At 52.7% G+C, this 17,141-nt stretch overlaps 1 protein-coding gene across 1 annotated transcript in view; it reads right to left on the bottom strand.

The window, feature by feature from the left end:
• Positions 1-17,141, bottom strand: part of PARVB (parvin, beta) — a 113,156-nt gene that overhangs the window by 80,486 nt on the left and 15,529 nt on the right. The gene's annotated exons all lie outside the window — the stretch shown is intronic.

Genomic DNA, 17,141 nt, shown 5'->3' with positions numbered 1-17,141 from the left:
AAAAAAAAAAAAACCCCACAAGAAGAAGGAAGGAAGGGAGTATCCATTCCTGTGTGTGACTTAAGATGTGTTTGGCTCAGCAAAAAGCTCAACAATAGACTTTGGCCTCCAGTACGCCTGCGATCACAGCCTGGCTGCTGGGCATGTGGACAGGAGGGCCCATGAGGGGGCTCAGCCCGGGTGCCTGTCCCAACGCCAAGCAGAACGCAGCACGCAGGCCCACGTGCCCCACGGCGCCTCTCCTGGACTCTGACTGCCTCAGGAAGGCCGGCACTAATGAGAACACTTGTCACCCTGTTTCCACGACAACAGAAATCAAATACCAGAAACAAAGCCCGAGCAGGAGCTGAGGCCGCTCAAACTGGCAGACTGCTTCCTGTGGCATGGGCTTCTCAGGGTGGGGGACCGGGGAAGGTGCTAGTGTTCGGGGGCAGGGCCAGGGTGCAGAAGCAGAACCATGCCCACCTTTGCCCCAGACTCCTCCTTGATTTAGCCACGGGACACACTGCCCGGCCTCAAGCCTGGACCGGTCACCTACCAGCTGGGTGACCATGGCAGGTCACCTGTCTGTGCCTGGTTCCCTCATCCATAAAGTGGGACTGACAACAGGGTTGGCAGAATAAATAAATTTATATATTTTCTGGTAAGAAGTGCTACTCACTCTTTTTCATTTATTCTATTAAAAAAATTTTTTTTTTTGGTCGCACGAGATGTGGGATCTTAGTTCCCCAATCAGGGATTGAACCTACATCCCCTACATTGGAAGTGCAGAGTCTCGACCACTGAGCCACCAGGCGAGTCCCGCTGTTCATCGAGCATATGAGGTACATCAAGGCTGTATATTGTCACTCTGCTTATTTAACTTCTATGCAGAGAACATCATGCCAATGCCAGACTGGACAAGTCAAAGCTGGAATCAAGATTGCCGGGAGAAATACCAACAATCTCAGATATGCAGATGATACCACTCTAATGGCAGAAAGTGAAGAGGAACTCAAGAGCCTCTCGATCAGGGTGAAAGAGAAGTGTGAAAAAGATGGCTTAAAACTCAACATTCAAAGAACTAAGATCATGGCATCCAGTTGAATCACCTCATGGCAAACAGGTGAGGAAACAGTGACAGACTTTATTTTCTTGGGCTCCAAAATCACTGCAGACAGTGACTGCAGCCATGAAATTAAAAGACACTTGCTCCTTGGAAGAACAGCTATGACAAACCTAGACAGCGTATTAAAAAGCAGAGACACCACTTTGCCGACAAAGCTCCATCTAGTCAAAGCTATGGTTTTTCCGTCTAGTCAAAGTAGTCATGTACGGATGTGAGAGTTGGACCGTAAAGAAGGCTGAGCACTGAAGAATTGATGCTTTAAAACCGTAATGTTGGAGAAGACTCTTGAGAGTTCCTTGGACTGCAAGGAGATCAAACCAGTCAGTCTTAAAGGAAATCAACCCTGAATATTCATTGGAAGTACTGATACTGAAGCTGATGCTCCAGTACTTTGGCCACCTGATGGGAAGAGCTGACTCACTGGAAAAGACTCTGATGTTGGGAAAGATTGAAGGCAGGAAGAGAAGGGGGCGAGAGAGGATGAGATGGTTAGATAGTATCACCGACTCAATGGACATGAGTTTGAGCAAGCTCCGGCAGTTGGTGATGGACAGGGAAGCCTGGCATGCTGCAGTCCATGGGGTCACAAAGAGTTGGACACAACTGAGCGACTGAACAAGAAAGCAATTCCGGAAGGAAACACATGCTTGCTGTACATGCGGCCTGACTGACCCACCAATTCCCAAGTTTGCTCAAGTGGGGAATGTGTGAGCCCAACAGGGACACTGGTGCCTGGGGCGGGCCCTCTGCGGGCAGGGGCTTTGGGGCTGTGGGCGATCACGGGACAGGGCTGCCTGGGGGACCCAGCCCAGCCCAGGCTAGGCCAGCAGCAGCACAGGATCCTCCAGACTTGGTGCAAACCAAGGGTCATCCAGAGTCAAGACCTGGGTTCCCAGACAGCCAGGAACCCAAGGCTGATACAGTTCCAAAGCTGGTCGTGGTCTAATGGGTCTACTTGGGGTCCAGATGAAGGAGCCTTTCAGGGATGAACTGCGTTTCCCCCAAAATCCATTTGTTGGAGTCCTAACCCCCAGGACCTCAGAAGATGACTGAATTTGGAGAGAGAGCCTTTAAGGTCATGTGGGTGGGCCCTAAAGCCCTACAACTGGTGGCCTGGGAAGGAGAGGCGACGGGGACACAGGCACACACAGGGCTGACCAAGGGAGGACACAGGGTGGATCCCAGCCCGAAGCCAAGGAGAGAAAGCGGTCCTGCCAGCACAGCCAGCCCCCAGGGCTGCGAGCCGACAGGCGTCTGCTGTTGGAGCTGCCTAGGCGTCCGCTGTTGCGGGTGCCCAAGGGCACACCTCTTCAGCTCGAGTAGGGCCCGGGCCTCCTGTGGGCGCTCAGAAAGGAAGGCCCTGGCCCACCCTGAACAGAAGGGCCACGTCCGAGGGCACCAGCGCCCCACGGAGGCCTGCACCCAGAGGACCTCCAGGTCTGCCAGCTCTGCCACGCAGATGCCCGGAGCTGGTGCTCAGCTCCTGGAGGCAAGGATAACAGAGCATCAGTCATGAAAGGAGAACAGTCCAGGCTGTAACAGCAAACAGCTGTGTGTGTGAAAGATTACAGAAGAGTCAGGAGCCCCACGGTGTCATCTCAAAGGGGCAGGTTTAGACAATTCGAATTGAAGGGCAGCTCACCTTTCACTTGCTCACCGTCTGTGCATCCAGGGCCTCCTGCCTGCCAGGCGCTGGGGGTCCCTGACGCTGGGCCAGGCCGGTGAAGCCCGCTCCCCATGTGCCAATTTTGGAATAAAATAGGGGCTACATCCATTCTTTCATCTGACCCTCATCATGCTCCCTAAGGCAGCCGGAAAGAGTTCTCATCACCATCCCCACTTAACGGAGCACAAAACTGAGACAGGGGTGGTGCTCCGGGCTGCTGGAGTTGGCGCCCCACCCCAGACGTGCGCTATGCACCTACTGTGTGCCAGTGTCCCTGAAGCCTGAGCACAGCAGTGACAGGACACGGGCCTCGGCTTCAAGTGGGAGGAAGCCGATCAACAAGAAAATACGGTATTTCAGAGGATGCACAGAGCGATGGAGACAGGCAAGGAAGCGGGTGGAAGCCACACCTTACTAAGATAACTCACACTAAACCAACCGCAGCTTAACTATTTGGGTTTTGTTTTTTTAATTAGGGTGTGGTTAATTACAACATTGTGTTAGTTTCAAAGTAGAAAGAGTGAAAGTCGCTCAGTCATGTCCGACTCTTTGTGACCCCATGGACTACACAGTCTATGGAATTCTCCAGGCCGGAATCCTGGAGTGGGTAGCCTTTCCTTCTCCAGGGGATCTTCCCAACCCAGGGACAGAACTCAGGTCTCCCGCCTTGCAGACAGATTCCTTACCAGCTGAGCCACCAGGAAAGCCCATGGATAGGTAGCCAATCCCTTCTCCAAGGGATCTTCCTGACCTAGGAATCAAACGAGGGTCTCCTGCATTGCAGGTGGGTTCTTTACCAGCTGAGCTACCAGGGAAGGTGTACAGCAGAATGAATCAAGTATACAAATACATATAGCCACTCTTCAGGCTGTTTTCCCACGTTGGTCATTACAGAGCACGGAGTGGCGTGGCCTGGGCTGCACTGTAGGTCCTGATTATTTGCCCATTAGTGTGCCTATGTGTCAATCCTAGTCTCCCGGCTCACCCCCACCCCTTACCCCCTGGAAACCGTAAGTTTATTTGCAACACAGGTTAACTGTTTCTTCCTGTTTACGGGCTGGTTACATGCATTTCAACTGGGGCTTCCCTGGTAGCTCGATTGGTGGTAAAGAATCCACCTGCAATGCAGGAGACTCTAGTTCAATTCCCGGGTCTGGAAAATCTGCTGCAGAAGGGATAGGTTACCTATTCAGGGGCTTTCCTGGTGGCTCAGATGGTAAAATATCTGCTTGCAACATGGGAGACCTGGGTTCAGTCCCTGGGTTGGGAAGATCCCCTGGAGAAGGGAAAGGCTACCCACTCCAGTATTCTCGCCTGGAGAATTCCCATGGACAGAGGGGCCTGGTGGGCTACAATCCATGGGGTCTCAAAGAATAAGACACAACTGAGCGACTAAGCGTGCGCGCGCACACACACACACACACACACACACACACACACACACGGATGTCCAATACAGCTGTGTCACCAGATGATATTCACCCAGAAGTCCCACTGGGTGCAACTCAAGGCCACACCCGAAACCCTGAGAATGGACCCCGAAACTCCTGCCTCCACCCACCTTTCTCACCACCGGTTTCTTTCACCTCTGGCTCAGCCCAAGCTGCTCCTGCTCCAAATGTTTACAAGGTCCTTAATGAAGGCGGTTCCTGTGGCCCAGACACTGCAGCCAAAGATGCTCCCGTGACAACCAGCCACGGAATTCTCACGCGAAAAGCCACCTGCCATTTCTGGATGTCCTTTCCACCTTCTCAGAACATAAGCAAGAAGGTCTCTGCCCATGACAAGCAGAGAAGGCGTCACAGGGGAACAACACGACGTGGGACAGCATCCCCCTCCCTTGCCACTGTGCTCGGCCACACGCCCCAAGGAGCGTGACGAGTGCTATTTAAATCCAAATGACAGCAGCCTGAGCATCTGCTGAATCCTCCTTACCTGTCAAATGAGCGAAGCGAGAGTCTTAGAAGGAAGAGCCCTACAGCACCTCGTTTTCAGCCAACACAAGCGATGCCGAGGGCGGGGTACCCTGGGTTTATGCCCAGCACCTAGATCGTGTGGCAATGGCCGTCTCCCCTCCCCTAAGGACGGGGATGGGACCCGATGTCGGATCACTGAAGATCCCGAGGCGTCAGTGGGTGGAGTGTGTGTCCGAGAAAATGGCTGTTTGTCTGATGGCTGGAAAAGCATGCAGAATGAAATGATAAAGGCGAAGTTACTCTAAAAACGCTTGTCAGTTTGTGAGCTGTGGGCACCGCGGAAACGCAAGCCTCACAGTCTTTTTCAAAGGAAAACAGAGACACGAATCCTTCTGCTCTTTCTAAACCAAGAACACTTTTCCAGAAGGACCTCAGAGTGGGCAGAGTCAAGACGAAACACAACCCACTGTCTGTGTACAATCTATCCCCACGGCTCTCTCTTCCAAGAAGACAATGGTAATAATAATAATAACCAGGTTTTAGACACAACGTGCAGGGGCCTGTGGGGAGAATTTGTTGTTTGTTGTTCTTGAGTTGCTAAGTCGTGTCTGACTCTGCGATCCCATGGATTCTAGCCCGCCAGGCTCCTCTATCCATGGGATTACCCAGGCAAGCATACTGGAGTGGGTTGCCATTTCCTCCCCTAGGGGATTTTCCCAACCCAGGGATCCAACCCCTGTCCCCTGCTTGGCAGGTGGATTCTTTACCTCTAAGCCACTTGGGAAGCCCAGAATCGGTGGAATAGGGTCCCCCAAAGTTTCGCATCCACCTGGAACCCATGAATGTGACCTTATCTGGAGACAAGGCCTCTGCCAAGGTACTCAAAGTCAGATGGGGCCTACAGGACTGGGGTGGGCCCTACAAGCGGGATTGGTGGTGTCCTCATAAGCAGGAAATCTGAACACACACAGAGGGAAGAAGGCCACGTGACGACAGAGGCAGAGGTTGCAGTGATGTGCCTATAAGCCAAGGACACAGACAACTTCCAGAGCCACCAGGAACTAGGAAAAGGCAAGGAGGGGCCCCCCACCCCCAGGACGCCACCCCCAGGGCCCCACCCCCAGGACCCCACCCCCAGGACGCCACCCCCAGGGCCCCAGCTGAACTTGAGACACACAGGAACTACAAAGTGGGCTCCCTGGTTGTGTCCACTGGCTCCTGAGCGTGGCTAAGGCAGGCGCGGCCCCCGGGCAGGCCTGCTCAGAGTGCTGAAAAGCCCAGGCTTCGGGCCCTGGTCACAGACGCCCCCTGCACGCCTCTGTGCCTGGCTCCGGGCTGAGACCCAGCACGAGCCTCTTGACGGCTCTCTGGACGTCCTAAGAGCACGCAGATTATTTTTAGCAGCCGTTACTGCTCTCCTGTCACTTCATTAATTTTAGAGCCAAATAACCCCGTTATATATGACTTGACTGGCTTGTAAAATTACCCTTCGTTCCAACAAATATTTATTGAGCATGCCACCGTGTGCTATATTCGGCTTGGTACATTACATTTTTCCAAAAATAATTAACTTAGCTAACGATCACAAATCCCCTAATTAAATTTGCTCTTAAATGTGTTTAATTTTCCCACAAATGGAACGAGGAGATTACAAGTCGACCATTTTTCCCAGGTTGAGACAAGAAGCAAAAAAGGGAGAAGAGAGGATTTCTCTGGTGGTCCGAAGGTTATCACTCGGCGCTTCCGCTGCAGGGGGTGTGGGTTCAATCCCTGGTCGGGGAACTAAGGTTCTGCATGCCTTGTGGAGTGACTGAAAAAAAGGAGAAGCTGCTAGCATCAGGGCCCATCCAATAAGAATTCCACCACTTGCATTCAGCCCGCTGCCTCTCTGGGCGTCTTAGGTGGTCATCCTCACACCCTGACGCTGCCTTATCACCTGCTTTGGGAAACTGGCGATGGCACAGAGAGATGGAGTAGCTCCCAGGAGGAGAGCCAGGAGCCAGGCATCCATAGCGTCAGAGTCAGCTCCTGCCCCCAGCTGCCCTCCTGCCACGGATCAGAACTGGGCCACAGGAAACTCACATGCAGCTACGTCACCCTCTCCTGAGCTCCAGGGTGACAGTGGTCCCGGCGAGTGATGTGGCACCGGGGGCCAAGGTGGGCGGCCTGGCTGCCTGGCGGGCAGGGCTGGGCAGAGCCATGGGCGACCTCGAGAGTCACAGGGACGCACACACGTGGCTCCAGACAAATCAAGTTCAAAGTCAGGCAGAGCCCAAGAATGTGTGTGGCCGCGCCACAGGGACACAAAACCTGCTAAGGGGCACATTCGAGGGGCGGTGGGTCCCATCCGCTGGGAGGGAGAGGCCCCAACAGGGAGGGGTGCAGACAGCATAATCTAAGCCAGGTGGTAGGATGCCAGGGACTTCTCTATTATTCTTTACACTGTACACATGTACACTTTTTTTGCAAGTGCAATACGTCTCACAATAGTTTTTTTACTTTTAAAAAAATTGTGGTAGGGACTTCCCAGGTGGTCCAGTGGTTAGGACTCAGCACGTCCACTGTAGGGGACATGGGTCCGATCGCTGGTCAGGGAGCTAAGATCCTGAAAACTGCTCAGCACGGTCAAGAAAATAAATATAAATAAAATCTAAAAAATAAAGCAGGGACTTCCCCAGCGGTCCAGTGGAAGGTGGGGACGACCCCCCTTCTAGTGCAGGAGGCACACGTTCAATTCCCCGGTCAGGGAACTGAGATTCCACATACCATGGGCAGCAGTCAAAAATTAAAAACAAAACAAAACTTAAAATTGTGGTAAAATATAAGTAACATGACATTTACCGTTTTCAGCATTTTTAAGTGGACAGTTGAGTGGCATCAAGTGTATTTACTCTGTTGTCCAGCCATCGCCACCCACAGAACACTGCCTCTGCCCAGCTCTGTCCCCATTAAACAATAACGTCCCCCTTCCCCTCCCCAGCCTCTGGCAACCACCACTCCACTGTCCGTCACTGTGAACTTGACTCTTCTCAGTGCCTTGTGGAGTGGAATCACGCAATACTTATCCTTTTGTGACTGGCTCATTTCACTGAGCATAGCGTCCTCGAGGTTCATCAGTGGTGTGGCCTGGTGTCAGGGTTTCCTTTTTTAAGGCTGAGTCATATTCCCTTGTATGGATAAGCCACATCTGCTTAATTTCTTCCATCCGTGGACTCACAAGCTATTTTCACTTTGGGGCTGTTGCTAGTCAAGTTTGTGTCATGATCTATTTTTAAACACCAGCTTCCCAAGAAGGAGAGGGTTTGGCGGAAGACACACCAAGTGCTTCCTGGTCCCAGGCCCTGTGTCCACTCACACGGAAAGCACCCGGGGTTGCTGGCCCACAGTGCCCACGGTGTGCTCTGATGGCCACTTCAGAGGCTCCAGGAAAAGGCAGAGGTAGCGATGATGCAATACCTTAAATGGTCATCTAAGAACATTCTAGAAAGTAGAACAGGTCATGCAAACGGGGCTTTTTTCATCATTGGTTTAAACCAGGGATTGGCAAAGTGCGGCCAGGGGGCCAAATCCAGCCCACCACCCACTTTTTTCTCTAATGTAGTTCTTTTATTATATATATTTTTAAGTGCATTTATTTTTGGCAGTGCTGAGTCTTTGATGCACAGGCTTTGCACAGGCTTTCTCCAGTTGCGGCAAGTGGGGCTACTCTTCACTGCAGGGCACGGGCTTCTCACTGCGGGGGCCTCTCTTGTTGGGGAGCCTGGGCTCGAGGCACTCGGACTTCAGTGCTGGCAGCGTGTGGGCTCAGCAGTCGTGGCTCACGGGCTTAGCTGCTCCGCGGCATGTGGCATCCTCCCGCATCAGGGACTGAACCCATGTCCCCTGCACTGGCAGGCGGACTCTCATCCAGCGGACCGCCAGGCAGGCCCCTCCACCTGCCTTTACCGGCACACACCCACATCTGTATGTCTATGGGTCATCTACGGCGGCTTTCACACTATCAAGGGTGGGGCTGGGTGGTTTCGATAGAAACCAGAGGGCTCACAAAGTCTCAAGCACTCGTTCTTTGGACCTTTACAGACGAAGCTTGCCGGCTTTTCAATGATTAACAGAAATCATAACACCATCTTTTAATATTGCCATGGCGTGGAGGGTCTAGGGCTGGGGTGACAGCAGGAATGGGAATTATTTCCTCAGTTCTTAGAACCAGGGGAGGAGAGTAGGCTGAAGACCTCCCTCCGCCCACGTCTAGCTAGTAGCATCTGAGCAAGTCCAGCGTGGCCTGCCTGTCCCCATCCACACCACCTCTTGGCCAAGGCCTCCAGTTTAACCTGACTTCTCCCTGCGACCTTCAGATTTCACTCACGACCTCAACTGGCTGGAGAACCAGGCAACTGGCAGGTCGGAGGCCAGCTGAGGCTGTACGCGTGTCCTAGGGCGGCTGCGACCAACGCCCACAGACTGCGTGGCTGAAAGCAACAGACGTTCATTCACTCACAGTCTAGAGGCCAGAAGTCTGGGGGCCAGGGTGCAGGCGGGACGGCACCCCCCACACACACCCAGAGGCCCCGAGAGGACACTTCCTGCCTCCTCCTGGTGTCTGGCTGTGGCCCTCAGTCCTTGGCTCGTGGCCACATCCCTGGGCCCCCTGCTCTGTCCTCACACAGCCCGCCCACCTCACGTGACAGTGTCTTTCTCCCCCTCCTCTTCTAAGGACCCAGTCACACTGGAGAGAGCCCATCCCACCCCAGCACGACCTCATCTTTACTTACATCTTTCGGGTGAGGGGCAGGGAAGGGGCATGCCACATGTACAGCTTCTAGGATCTTAGTTCCCGGACTAGGGATTGAACCTATATCCTTTGCAGCAACGCCACAGAGTCCTAGCCATTGGACCACCATGGAATTCCCTTTACTTACATCTTAATCACATCCTCAAAGACCCTATTACCCTAAACGGCCACATTCACAGGTCCTGGGACTAGGATTTGAGCAGCTCTTCAGAGGCCACAATTCCGCCCCATAACAGAGATCTTCACCTTGTTTCTCTCCAGCCCTTCTTGGTCTGCTGATGACATTCACAGAAGCAAAGCGTTTCTGCCCTGAGCTTCATTTACTAATTACTGACCAGGGGATTTTTGTAGCAACTAACGCCTGCGACCAGTGATTTTTATTTTGGCCAGCTAAAAATCATCTCTGTTACTTCGCTAACAGTTTGGGGGTTATTACATTCAACAGTTACACCAACACAGCCGTAAAGTCTTCTAGTTTTCGGGAAACGTTATCTTCAACCCACTCTTCTATAGAAAGAAGCAAAGGCATATTCTCCAGCACCATGAGTTTCATTTTCACTCTCCGTATCAGAATCAATCACTAGGCTTTTGGTCTTTTTCTTGGTTTTAATACTCACATCATCTAAATCAGAACTATATGCTGAAGAACTACCATCTTCTGAGACACTGGGATATAAATCACTTGAGCAATCAGATACAGGTGCTGCATAAAATTCACCGAAAAATTCTTCTTCGATCAAAATTTTGCAATGTGTCATTTTTGAAAATTTTTACCTTTATAACATACACAAGGTCGAAACAAAAACCTAAGGAAGCAAAAATGTGAATGATAACGGCAATCATAAGTTGTCTGATGAACCCTTGATCAATTTTAAGCTCTGACAACTTCGCCCAGAGATGTTAACTGTAACATCCTCTAAAAACACATTAAGACATCTCCGGTCAATAATGTGTTAAGTGCAGAGTCAATTATCCACAGACTCCTGCCACTGAGAGGGGAGAGGGGACACGGGCCTGTCTCCCGTCCCCACTGGGGCCACCCCCACTTGTTATGAGCCCCTGCTCACGGGCTCACTGACCCGGCACAGGTCAAGCCCATGGCCATACGCCCAGGGACAGAGTCACAGGCTATATCCGGCTCCAGCCAGGCCAACAGAACACTGTCCTCTTTGTCATAATCCCCCTGGTGCCTATAAACAGCCCGAGTGGTGGAGCAGCTCTTCCGGGCCCTCTCTCTCGCTTCAGAAGAATTATGTCTATTTTGCAGCACAGAATTTGCGGCTACAAAGCCCATGTCTTTGATTACACAGCACCTGTCAGAGGAGACCTTTTCCACTCACCGGCAGGAGAACTTTTATGGTTTGAAGTGTCACAGGAGATCTATGCCTCTCCCTTCGTGGCTGCGACTCAGCCCAGATGGAGCCTGGCAGCCAGCTGCTCCAGGGACAGCCACAGGCCGCCGGGGACTCGATCCCGCAGATTAGACAACTAAAGCCAGCCACCAGGGGCGCGAGAGTGGCACAGGCAGAAATAAATCCCCCCCTTCCCTGGTCTCAGCTTCTGGTTTCAGTCTTCTGCCCAATGCACTCCTCCACGAGTACTTAGTGACAAATGTGTGCACACTCAGATGACCCGTGACGCTTCACAAGGTCCTTCCTCACACATTATCAAGTGTGATTCTTAAAGCAATCCTGGAGATTGATGAGGGAGACACTGCCATCCCTTGTTCAGAGAAGGGAACAGGGCTGAGCCCGGCTCAAGGTCACCAAGCTAAGGGGGGACAGATGACCCAGGTCTCACCACCAATCTGCACACGGAGTCTTAAAGGGTGCCGAATATCACTGTAGGGGAGAGGGGGCGGGGGATTTCTCTTTAAATAAATTTAAGAAGTCAGAAAGGACTAAAAACATACTCCAAATCCAGAGAGTAGAATCTATGCCATAGATCAGGAATCGGGCTTCCCAGGTGTCTCAGAGGGTAAAGAATCCACTTGCGATACAGGAGATGTAGGAGACACAGGTTCAATCCCTGGGTCAGAAAGACCCCTTGGAGGAGGGCATGGCAACCCACTTCAGTATTCTTGCCTGGAGGACTTCACAGACAGAAGAACCTGGTGGGCTACAGTCCATAGGATCGCAAAGAGTCGGACATGACTGAAGTGATGGGGCACACACACACACACACATAGACACACACATCAGGAGTCAGTCAACTATGACCCGGGGCCCAATTTTGGTCCCTGGCTAAATTCAGTAAATAAGCTTTATTGGAACACAGGCGCATCAGTTGTGTATTTTCTATGGCTGCTTGCTGGCTACAAGGGCAGAGTTGAGTAGCTGCCACAAGACTGAAATATTTGCTGTCTGGCCCTTTACAGTAATGGTTTGCAGACCCCTCTCTAGATGATGGCTGGGAGGCAGAGGAAGAAATTTGGGCAAGTCCAGCCCCAGGCGCACACCCAGGACCTTGCATGCCCATGATAGCAAATCTGCAGCTCTGTGCCAGGCTCGTTCACAGTGGGAGCATCCAGATCCAATCCCCAACGGAGACAAGCAAGGGCTGAGTCAGGCGCCAGCTGCTTGGGCACCAAACTCCACTGGCTCTGTGTTCCGGATGGCTGAGCCTGTGTTCTGGGCGGAAATCGGCTGCCTTTAATAGGAATAAAGCATCAATTTGAGTTTGATTTCCAGCCTGAACCTCCAGGGCTACCGCAGTCCCTAAAGTTCCTTGCAACACGCTCAGAAATCGTGCTCCAAATTGGATCACTCCAACAGTGAGAACAATAAAAGCCATCGGTGGAGCCACTCCAGCCGTGGGGACGCAGCCTCACAGGGCCTTTTACCGCTGGAGAAATCAAATCTACCTCTGTCTTTGGAGGGTCCCCCTGCTCACATTTTCACCAGGTGGATATTTTTAAGCCGGTTCAAAGTGTGGAACAACATCCAAATTGAATCAGACCGGGCTAACCTGGAGATAATGGATCTTCCATTCTCAGGCAGGGCCGGAAAAGAGGACAAGGCTGGGCAGAAAAGGAGTCCCTTTGACGCCGCTTGCCAATCACAGTCATGGTCGGCGCCCTTCATTACGACACTCGAAAACTCTGAGTTCATGCAGGACCTACACTGAGAAGATAACCCAACCAGAGCCCTGGATCCCTACTCCATCTTGGGGCCTCTGCTTCCTCATCTGCAAATGAGACTCAATCCTCATTTGATGTGTTTTGGAAGGAGGCTCACCTTGGAGCCAGAGAGCTGGACTTGCAGCTGGAGACCTTGGGGCTAGAATCAGATAATCTGAAGAGGAGCCCACCGGCCACCCCAGAGACAGGATGGGACACACAGGATACAGGACAGGATGGGCTGAGGATGCTCAGGTGACCTGACTGGAGGGAGGGGGAGGGGAGGCAGGGCAAGTGATGCAGGCGGGGCAGGGTCTCATTGAAAGTGGGATCTGGCTGCTCTCATCGCTCAAAAGCCAATACAGAGGCAAGGCTGGTGGAAAGGAAAGTTTGCTTTATTTCAGATGTTGGCAACCAGGGGCTTCCCAGGTGGCTCAGGGGTAAAGAATCTGCCTGCCAATGGAGGAGACATTGGAGACTCGGGTTCGATCTCTGGTTTGGGAGGATCCCATGGAGGAGGGCATGGCAACCCACTCCAGTATTCTTGCCTGAAGAATCCCATGGACAGAGGAGCCTGGCGGGCTACAGTCCATGGGGTAGCACAGAGTCGGACACGACTGAGCTTGCACGCTCAGCATGGACAACCAGGGGGGTGGGAGTAGGGATTGGACGTCTGTCCGAAGGCAGATTCCCCACGCACAGCCACCTCAATGAGCTAGAGATTTTACTGGCGGAGGGAGGAAGCTCCATGCAGAAATAGCAGTCAGCTCTAACAGTCGTCTTGAAATTGGTCATCAGTGGTCTGACCGGCCTTATCTTGATTGTTTTAAGTGCAGTTAATCTTCTGTACCAGGGTCGGCTCGTTCCCCTTTCCTTGAGGCCAGTTCTCGGAACTGCAGCCACTTACGTCATGGCTAGAGTCTGGTCCTCAGGTAGTTAACTTCGCCACCCGGTGAGGGCTTCAGTGTCTATAAGACAGCTCCCAGGATACGGCTCAGAATATCATCTACAGCCCTTGAGAAGGAACTAAGGGTCCTCGCCCATGCTTAATGACTAAACTCTTATTATTTGCTTTCCTTTGTTTCTGCATTTTCTCACTTCTGTGACTAAACTCATTCTTTGGCGAAAGTTTTTCCACAGACAAAAGTCAGGAAGAGGGCATGGGGGACAGGGACCATAGGGCCTGTTCCGTTTCAGCACCAGCTCTAATCTCTGGGCCGGTCCTCCCAGACCAGCCCCTCTGTCTCTTCTCAGGCTCGTTTATCTAAGCCAAACCTTTCTGCTTGAAACAAGGCAGCCGCATCTCCCTCACCTACCACCTAAAGGATCATGACCAGCGCTTCTCTGGCTCAAAGCTGACTCTCCCTCCATAAGGAAGTAAAGGGGATTTAAGTCTCACCCCATTCAAATGCAAGGCCCTCAGCTGGGTTTCTCTTGGGTTGGAGTGTTTTGTTTCTCTCTGTTGGGTTTCCGGCAATGGTTGCTCTCATCAGTCACTGGGCTGGAAAGGCCCCTGGGTGTCCGTGGGAAGACGGATGACCATGCCCAGGGTCTGCCTCTAAGTTCACACCCCCAAGTTAACAGCCCTGCCTCCCTCCTGTCTCACGGCAGCAAAGCTCCATGGCTTGGCATCTTTACCAGTCCTCTTCTCTAAAAATAAACACACCTTGAAAGAGGCGGCCCAGGAAGGAGCAGGCTTCCCCACGGTGTGTGACTGGCTTGGCGCTGGTCCTCAACCTGCGTGGACACTGCTGCTTCTGCCAGTGATGGTCAAGGCCAGAAACTGGCCTCCGAGTGGTCCTCAGTGTGGTTCATGCCTCACCGGTCACAATCCCCGCCCCACTCCGTGATCCAACCAGACACTGTCTTCCTGTCCAGGGGCTGCCCCGAGGAAGCACACAGACGGGGGTAGCTTAAACAATGGAAGTCCTGTCTCACAGTCCTGGAGGCTGGAGGCCCGCCAGCCAGGGTGGTTTCTCCTGAGGGCTCCTTGCTGGGCGTGTGGACGGCAGCCTGCTCCCACGTTTCACGGCTTCCCTTTGTGAGTCTGTGTCCTGTGCATGTTCAGCCGCTTCAGTCGTGTCCGACTCTGCGACCAGGTAGACTCTAGCCTGCCAGGCTCCACCTGTCCATGGGACTCTCCAGGCAAGGATACTAGAGTGGGCTGCCATTTCCTCCTCCAGGGGATCTTCCCCACCCAGGGATCGAAGCTGCTTCCCTTACATCTCCTGCATTAGCAAGCGCGTCCTTTACCACTAGCACCACCAAGGAAGCCCTGCGTCCGGAGTTCCCCTAAAATAAGGACGCAATTCACATGGGATGAGAGCCCACACTCCACCCTAACTCTGACTTAATTAGCTCTGTCAAAACCCTCCCTCCGAAGCAAGGTCACACCGCGGGACCAGGAGTTAGGACTTTAACACCCGAAGTGGGAAGGATACAACCTTCCCCTCACGACCTTCTTTATCCCTGCCCACCCACCACCCCAACACCCACATCTCGGCCTTCCCACATGCTATTCCCCGTCTGTCCTCACTTCCTGCTAAATCCAACACATTCCCCAGCTCAGAGCTCAAGTACACCTTTGCAGGAGTGCCTGCCTCCCTGACCCCAGGCCAGGGCTGGGCCAACGTACGTGCTAAGGCCCCCTGGTCCCTGGGAAGCATCAGGGTCTGGTCTGTCTGTTCTGGGGCCACCTGGGGACTGCACCAGCATTGTATAGGCTCTGTTCCCAAGGCTGCTCCATGAAAGCACGAATGAATGAGTCACTGCCTCACTGCGTTTTCCCTCAAGAAGGCAGCAGAGGAACCTTTGCCGACAAAGGTCCATATAGTCAAAGCTATGGTTTTTCCAGGGGTCATGGACCCATGTGAAAGTTGACAGTAAAGAAGGCTGGGCACCGAAGAATTGATGCTTTTGAACTGTGGTGTCAGAGAAGACGCTTGAGAGTCCCTTGGACTGCAAAGACATCAAACCAAACAATCCTAAAAGAAATCAACCTTGAATATTGATTGCAAGGACTGATGCTGAAGCTGAAGCTCCAGTACTTTGGCCACCTGATGCAAAGAGCCAAGTCGTTGGAAAAGACCCTGATGCCAGGAAAGATTGAGGGCAGGAGGAGAAGGGGGCGACAGAGGACGAGATGGTTGGATGGCATCACCGACTCAATGGGCATGAGTTTGAGCAGACTCCGGGAGACGGTGACAGACAGGGAGCCTGTCGTGCTACAGTCCACGGGTCACAAAGAGTCAGACACAACTGAGCGACTGAACGACAGAGGAACCACAAGTCTGCCCCATCCTCTGGCAGCCACTCTCCCAATGTCATTAAAACCATGTCCTGGAGTGACCGGGTGTGGTCTCTGAGCTTCCAGAGTGTGGTCCAGCTGAGGCGTGGGCAGAGCTTCCCCGTGCAGCCTGGGTCCTCTCGCACAAGCCCTGGGGGCCTCTCCGTCCTCGCTCCCCATCTGTGAAATGGGATCATAATATGCCCTGGGGCTGCTGCAAGGACAGAGGAGCAGATAGTATGCAGGGCTGGGGAGGGTGCTGGCTCAGAGGAGGCATCAAAAACAAGAAGGAAGGCAAACCACAGCTCCCACCAGCCTTCCGTGCAGGCCCTCGCTTATCCTCAAGGCCAGTGGAGACCAGGCTGCCGCTCCCCTGTTGTCGCTATCAGTGAGGGCCCTGAGGCTCGGTCAGCAGACTCTGGCACGGAAACCTTGCTGCTCATCAAGGAAGCTTCTAGGGCCCTTTTCATCCTGCCTCAGGTGGTTTCTTGGGGGCACCTCCCTCGATTAGCAACTGTTAGAATCTGCCCTTTGGAACTCAGGGAAGGTCATGGAACCTAGAGTCTTGCCTACAAGAAATGGCGGGGTGGGGGAGGGGGGAGGCGGGGAACGGTGGTGCAAAAAGGCTTCTGTGCCCAGGAGCTGCCCAGGGCCGTGCTCGGTTTCAGCCTCAGCCTCCAAGTCCCCAGCCACGCCTTCTACTCTGTCCTGAACCAGTGGAGGAAATGAGCCTGTGAGAGCACCCTGCGGTCTCACCCAGGATTCTGCAGAACCGTCCTTGTCTAGCTCCCACTCTGGCTGACCCTACTGGGATCTTGGGCTCCGAAATCACGGTGGATGAGGACTGCAGCCATGAAATGAAGACACTTGCTCCTTGGAAGAAAAGCTATGACCAACGTAGACAGCATATTAAAAGCAGAGACATCACTTTGTCGACAAAGTCCCTATAGTCAAAGCTATGGTTTTTCTGGTAGTCATGTACGGGTGTGAGTTGGACCATAAAGAAGGCTGAGTACCAAAGAATTGATGCTTTCGAACTGTGGTGCTGGAGAAGACTCTTGAGAGTCCCTTGGACAGAAAGGAGATCAAACAAGTCAATCCTAAAGGAAATCAACCTTGAATATTCATTGGAAGGACTGATGCTAAAGCTGATACTTTGGCCACCTGATGTGAAGAGCTGACTCACTGGAAAAAAAGACCCTGATGCTGGGAAAGATTGAAGGCAAAAGAAGAAGAGGGCAGCAGAGGATGAGAT

This window comes from Bison bison, unplaced genomic scaffold (assembly GCF_000754665.1).
Source record: "Bison bison bison isolate TAMUID 2011002044 unplaced genomic scaffold, Bison_UMD1.0 scf7180017864079, whole genome shotgun sequence".
Classification (NCBI taxonomy): Eukaryota; Metazoa; Chordata; class Mammalia; order Artiodactyla; family Bovidae; genus Bison; species Bison bison.
Note: the sequence above shows the minus strand (reverse complement) of the source record. Positions and strands in the feature narration are given on the sequence as shown.